This window comes from Elaeis guineensis, chromosome 14 (genome assembly GCF_000442705.2).
Source record: "Elaeis guineensis isolate ETL-2024a chromosome 14, EG11, whole genome shotgun sequence".
NCBI lineage: Eukaryota > Viridiplantae > Streptophyta > Magnoliopsida > Arecales > Arecaceae > Elaeis > Elaeis guineensis.
The window spans coordinates 40,589,683-40,597,166 of record NC_026006.2 but is presented as its reverse complement, the minus strand read 5'-3'; the positions used below and the strand labels follow the sequence as shown (position 1 = coordinate 40,597,166).

General features: G+C 34.2%; 1 non-coding gene across 1 annotated transcript; it reads left to right on the top strand.

Moving 5' to 3' along the window:
- The first annotated feature begins 7,058 nt into the window (after positions 1–7,058).
- LOC114913436 (small nucleolar RNA R71) lies at positions 7,059–7,165 on the top strand. The gene has a single exon (XR_003799443.1). It is a non-coding gene; the product is annotated as a small nucleolar RNA R71 (small nucleolar RNA).
- The last annotated feature ends 319 nt before the right edge of the window (positions 7,166–7,484 follow it).

Sequence of the window (7,484 nt, the reverse complement as noted above, 5' to 3'; positions counted from 1 at the left end):
GTACCATTTAAATATCTAAGGATTCTTTTAACTGTATTCAAGTGTGATTCTTTTAGATTTGATTGAAAGCGAGCACAAAGACAAACACTAAACATAATATCAGGTCTACTAGCAGTTAAATATAATAGAGAACCAATCATGCCTCTATAAAATTTTAAGTTTACACTTTTACCTTCTTCGTCCTTGTCAAGCTTACATGATGGGCTCATGGGTGTGTCAATTACTTTGGAGTTCTCTATTCCAAATCTTTTGAGTAATTCTCTTGTGTACTTGCTTTGGGTGATGGAGATTTCTTTCTTTGTTTGTTTGATTTAGAGTTCGAGGAAGAATGTAAGTTCTCCCATCATGCTCATCTCGAACTTTCCCTGCATGAGCTTTGCAAAATCTTGACAAAGAGTTTCATTAGTAGACCCAAAAATAATGTCATCAACATATATTTGTATAACTAATATATCATCTTAATATCTTTTAATGAAAAGGGTTGTGTCTACATTTTCTCTTGAAAAACCATTATTAAGTAAAAATTTACTTAGCCTTTCATACCAAGCCCTGGGTGCTTGTTTCAAACCATATAGAGCTTTATTTAATTTAAAAACATGATTAGGAAAAGCATGATTTTCAAAACCTGAGGGTTGTTCTACATAAACTTCGTCAGCAATATATCCATTTAAAAAAGTACTTTTGATATCTATTTGAAATAATTTAAATTTCATAAAGCAAGTATATGCAAGTAGAAGTCTAATTGCCTCTAATCTAGCAACAGATGTAAAAGTCTCATCAAAATCAATTCCTTCTTCTTGATTATAACCTTTTGCAACCAATTTTGCTTTATTTCTTATTACATTTCCATGTTCATCCAATTTATTCCTATATATCCATTTTGTGCCAATTATTGAATAGTTTTTAGGTCTTGATACTAAGATCCATACATTATTTTTTTCAAATTGATTAAGTTCTTCTTACATTGCATTAATTCAATTATAATCTTTGTCAGCTTCGTCTATAGTTTTAGGTTCAAGATGAGAGACAAAAGTAAAATGATTGAATGCATCTTTAAGTGAAGAACGAGTTCTTACACCATGTGTAAGATCACCAATGATTAGTTTCTTGAGGTGATTATGATCATACCTCCATTCTTTGGATAGATTATTTGTACCTTGAGGTTGTTCCTATTGTTCTTCACCTTCCTCATCCTATTTGTCTTCATGTTCTTCACCATCTTGAATTGTTAAATCTTGTAGAGTGATCTCCTTTATCCCTTCTATAAGAGGATCTGCATCATCAAAACTTTCATTCTTCCTTGAAGGAAGATCATTAGTTTCATCAAAGACAACATGTATTTACTTCTCTACCACTAAGGTTCTTTTGTTGAAAACTCTAAAGGCTTTACTAGGAGGAGTAACCAAGAAAAATTGCTTCATCAAATTTTGCATCAAATTTTTCTAGTCTTTCTTTACCATTGTTTAACACAAAACATCGACAACCAAAAATATAAAAATATGCAATGTTTGGTTTTCTTTCTTTCTAAAGCTCATAGGGAGTTTTCTTTAAAATTTATCTAATTAAAGCATGATTTTATATGTAACATGCCGTGTTAATTGTTTCCGCCCAAAAGTATCTTGGAAGGTTGCTTTCACATAGCATGGTACAGGCCATTTCTTCAAGGGTTCTATTTTTTTTTTCTACTACCCCATTTTGTTGGGATGTCCTAGGTGCCGAAAAATTATGGCCAATTTCTTTTTCATCACAAAATTTTTCAAAATCTTGATTTTCAAATTCGATTCTGTGATCACTTCGAATATTTTGAATTGAAAAATCCTTCTCATTTGTGACTTTTCGATAAAATTTAGAGAAAATTTAAAAAATTTTATCCTTGTGTGCCAAAAAGAAAATCCATGTAAAATGAAAGAAATCATCAATAATTATAAAATTATATCGTTTTCCTCCTAGACTAGTAGTTTTAGTAGGTCCAAATAAATCTATGTGCAATAGTTCTAATGGTCTAGAAGTTGAAATAATATTTTTAGATTTGAATAAAACTCTTGTTTGTTTACCTAGTTGGCATGCATTACAAATTTTATCCTTTTCAAAGTTCAATTTGGGTAGACCAATAACCAATTTCTTAATAAATTTTGAAAGTGAATGCATGCTAATATGTGCAAGTCTATGATGCAAAGCCAACTAGTCTCATTAATCTTGGCATTCAAGGATACTAGGCATTGCATGTTTATTTTGGATAGATCATTCAGATCTACCATATAAATATTACCATGTCTATGTCCAACAAATTTAATGCCTTCATTAATAGGACTAGTTACAATGCAAACAGAAGATTCAAAAATAACTTTGTATCTTTTATCACAAAATTGACTGATGCTTAATAAATTATATTTTAAACCATCTACTAATAAAATATTTTCAATATACTTGGAGGGAGTGATACCAATGTTATCTATACCGATGATCTTCCCTTTGCCATTATCTCCAAAGGTGACCATCCCTCCATTTTTAGCATCAAGTGTGATGAATTGGGATTCATCACCAGTCATGTGTCTCGAGCATCCACTATTAAGATACTATTTTTGATTTGCTCCTTGGGATGCTAGACACACTTGCAAGCAAAAGTCTAGTTTTTACTTTAGGTACCCAAGCTTTCTTGAATCCTTTTTGGTTAGTCACAATGGTTCCTTTTGGAACCCATATTTTTTTTGCATTAAAATTTATGAATTTATTAGAGAGACAAGTGTATGACTTGTGACCTATTCTACCATATTTAAAGCAAGTAATGTTTGAGAACTTATTGTTTGAAGAGTTTACATAGATATTTTTTAGAAACTTTTGTTTCTTTAAGGGGTTGTAACCAAGACCAGCCTTATCATAAACGGCCTTTTGATTTTCAAGAATCATATTAAGTTTATTAGAACTTAAGGTGAATTTTTCAACTATTGATTTTAGCTTGATAATTTTATTCTTTAAGTTCAGATTTTCTTGAAATAGGGTAGATTTTTCATTTGAAATACTCTTATTTTGTTCTAGTAAAGATTGATTCTTAGATTTTAACTCTTTATTCTGTACCCCTAGCTTCTTTAGTTCATCAATTAAATCATAAAAAGTTTCATGAAGTTCTTCAAAGGTAAAGTCAATAGGAGTTGCAGAATTTACCTCATTTTCATGTACCATAAGGCACAAGTTGGCTTGTTCATTTGAGTTTTCTTCTTCGGAGCTTGACTCATCACTTCCACTCCAAGTAGCTATTATGGCCTTCTTCTTGTACTTCTTGGGACCCTTCTTCAGTTGTGGGCATTCAGACTTAAAGTATCTTGATTTCTTGCATTCGTAGCAAATAAGGTGTTGGTCTTTATCCTTTTTTTTGTTATGTTCCTCTTTTGTGGGTGGCCTCTTCCTCATTCCTTTTTTTTTTTTCTCAAAAATTTCTTAAACCTTCTAGTAATGAGAGTCATTTCTTCATCCTGCTCTTCATTTTTCGTATCATCAGTTTCTTCATCAAGTTGAGCTGTGGATTTGAGGATGATTGTCCTCTTCTTTTTGACTTCTTCTTCTTGATGTTATTTCATGCTCAGCTCATGTGTCATCAGTGATCCTAGAAGCTCTTCCAAAGGTAGGATGTTCAGATCCTTGGCTTCTTGGATAGCGGTCACTTTGGCTTCCTAAGTTTTTGGTAAGGACCTAAGAATCTTTCTTACGAGATCACTATTAGAATAAGACTTATCAAGACTTTTCAGACCATTTATAATATTAGTAAAATGAGTAAATATTTCAGTTATAGATTCATCATGCTCCATTTTAAAAAGTTCATATTTATACATGAGCATGTTAATTTTGGATTCTTTCACTTGATTAGTTCTTTCATGAGTTACTTCTAATTTATTTCATATTTCTTTAGCAGACATGCATGTTGAAATATGATTAAATTCATTAGCATCTAGAGCATAATATAAAATATTCATGGCTTTAGCATTTAGTTGAGTCATTTTCTTATCAACCTCATCCCATTCTTTTTCAGATTTGGTTGACTCCACACCATCAATTATTTTAGTGGGTGTGTGTGGTCCGTTTACTATGATACTCCACATATCATAGTCAAGTATTTGAATGAAGATTTTCATCTGAGCTTTCCAATAGGTATAGTTTGATCCATTGAAAAGTGGAGGTCGATTAGTGGACTACCCCTTGGCTAGAGAAGTGCCAACTTGAGTTGCCATAGATCTTTAGCTCTTTGATAGTTAAATCAAAGTAGGACTAGAGCACCGAGCTCTGATACCACTTGTTGCCCAGCTATGCAACCCAAGAAAGAGGGTGAATTGAGTTTTTTTTAAAATTTAAACTTAATTTATAACTATGAAGATTATTTAACAAGAGTAAGATAAGTATGGAGAGTGTAATTTATACAAGGGTAATAGTTGGATGCAAGAATGCAAGAGAGTAAAGAAGTTTAAAAGGAGAGCAATTAAGCACAACACAAACAAGAAGATTTATAGTGGTTCGGTGCTAACCTTGCACCTACATCCACTCCCCAAGCTCCTACTTGAAAATTTCAATCCACTAAACTGTATTCGATCTGAATACACTTGTTGGAACCTCCGACTCTAGCTATCCCAAGCTAGAACACTTATTTTTCGGATACAAGCCAACCCAATACAATCCGATTCAAGGTTCGGATCAACCTTTCCACATTTTGAAACCCTTCCAAAACAAAAATAATAACTCAAAAAGAGTATTACAGTTAATTGCATAAAAATACAGATGAAGCTCCTTTAATGAGAGAATAAAGCTTTAAATACACTTTACACAATTAAAAGGAAGCTCTTTCAGATTTTTTCAAGGTGGTTGAAGACTTGAATGAGCACTTAAGGAGTTGGTGAACTTGAATTAAAAGCTTCTTGAACTCTTTTGGTGGGCTCTTGCTTAGGGTTGAAAATGAATTCTTGAAGACCCTTTTTCAAATCTCTCTCTTATTTCTGGTTCTCTCCTTTAAGTCCCTTTATATAACTTCAAATAATGGTGGAGAGTAATCTGGACTGAAATAGAGCCATTAGAGCACATTAAATGGGTATTAAATGCAGTTAAAATGGGTTAAAAACTAGCCGTTGTGGAACTTTTTCATCGCAGGGGTCGACTCATAGGGTCGACTCATGCTTATGGGTCGACTCATGGGGTCGACCTCTGTGGAAAAGAGCAGAAAATAACTGTTCTGTAATTTTGACCTTCAAAGCAGCAGAGGTCGACTCATAGGATCGGCTCATGCCAAGAGGTCGACCCATGGGGTCGACTCACAGAGTGTGCCAGTCAAAATTTTCGTGTGCTGTTCAGCCCTTTTAGCCATGAGTCGACTCATGGGGTCGACTCAAAAATAAAAACTTGATTTTCTTACAAAATATGCTTCCAAAAATATTGAAATTGCCTCCAATAGATTGTACATCTTTTGTTCTTGCTCTTGAGGCTTTCGAATCAGAACTTGGTAAAATTATGATTTTGTCCCTGAAATGCAATAAGTCTTTTTCCAAGCCAAAATCATTAGTAACCCCCTCAAATGCTTTATAATCATCAAAATCAATTCCAGGAGCAACACTTTTTATCTGATAATTTTTGTGATAAGGATTAGTTATAAGTGCTGATTACATGGTAAAAATTTAAAAAATTATCAGATTAAGAAAGGTTGCTTTTCACACCCTTTTCTAGGCATGCGCATGTGCGATAGGGAGAAGGTGCTCGCACGTCTCTTTAGTAAAGAGTCCTTCTCACATATGAACTCTTATCCAAATAATGTGTCATTTGGTGATGGCCTTTCTATTTGAATAAAGGTTTATGTGGCAAAATTTTATGCTAATATGATGTGTGAAGAGATGCGAAAAGCATCTTGTTCTAGGCATGCCTGTGCATGAGAAGGCAAGAATCGACGTATCACCCCCTGAAGAGTCCTTCTGTTTAAGGACTCTCAGATAAGTGATACGAGGACTTGATATACCTTTCTAGATGAGGCATGTCTTCTCTGTTAGCACCCCATTTGGTGCTATAAATAAGAGACGGCAGATGGGGTGATCATTAAATTCTTACATCCCCTATCCACTCCCTCTCTTTCTCTCTTACAACTCTAGGTTTTAGGACAAGGCTTATTCTTTTAAGACAAGCCTAATCCTAATAGCTCTAAGGGTTTAAGAGGTCTAGAAAAAGGTAGTCAAGTCTAGTGGATGGTTTAGAAAAGTTCAGACTCAGGTCTGGAGGAAGATCTGATCGATTGGTGGCTGGTTGAGTTGTAGGGGTTAGAACTCTTGAAGCAAGGTGAAGAAGGAGCGCTGTCTTTGGTTCAATTTTTGTGTGGATCATCATTGAAGGGTGGACACTTGGACACTTCATGGAAATTGAATTAGTGTTATAGGTATTCTTCTGATCCAAATTTATTTTATTGTACTTTGATTGATATAGTCAAGAGTTTTTGGGCATTAGGGTTTTCGGTGCATCGAATATTTTTAATAAAAATTTTAATCACCTAATCCTTCTACTGCACCATCAGATCCCAACATGGCTGTGGTCTTCCAAAAGAATTCAGATGGTTTCTCCAGTCAGAGTTATAAGTATTCGAATATGGATTATTTTCTGATCTATGAGCTTGTTGGATTTGAGCTTGCTAGACCTGCTCGTGCACAAACTCAGAAAATTGAGGTGTAGTTGGGCATTCACTAACAAAATTGGTCGGACTTGCACATAAGGTACAAACATCTTGGACTGGGTTAGGTAGAATCAGAGAGTGTCCAGTATTCAAAAGATGGTCTAATTTTTGGGATAACTCATCTACCTTATTATGGATATCCATAGCATTTTCAATCTGGTAGATTCTACCTCTTTTCTGTTGAGATATATGTTGTTCTCTAAAAGTGGCAGACATGTGACGCAGGGAGTTCTCACTAAGTGTTTCAAAGAGCTGCCAAGCCTCATGCTTACTCTTTAGCATGAATGTCCCATCACATGATGCATTGATCATTTGTTGGTGTTTCTCCGATAGACCATCATAAAAATACTGAACAAGTTGCCATTTGGAGACAACATGGTGGGGGCATTTACGAAAAAGTTCTCTTAACCTTTTTCATGTCTCATGAAAAAGTTCACCATCCAATTGGAAAAAATTAGTGATGGCTTTTCTAATTTGATTTGTTTTTCTAATTGGAAAGCATGTCTTGAGGAATTCTATCTAAAAATGGTCCCAAGTTGAAATGGTTATGGAATCTAGAGAGTTTAACCAATGCTTGACTTTATTCTTAAGTGAAAAAGAGAACAGTTTCAACCTAAGGGCATCATCGAAAAAGTTTTAGATTTTTACTGTGGAGCATATCTCAAAAAATTTATCCAAGTATTTATACAAATCTTCGTTCGTTAGTACATAGAATGATGGTAGCATTTGAATAATGCTGGACTTGATTTCATATTGTGCTGCCTCCACAAGAGGAGGCTGGATACATAGCGAGTAG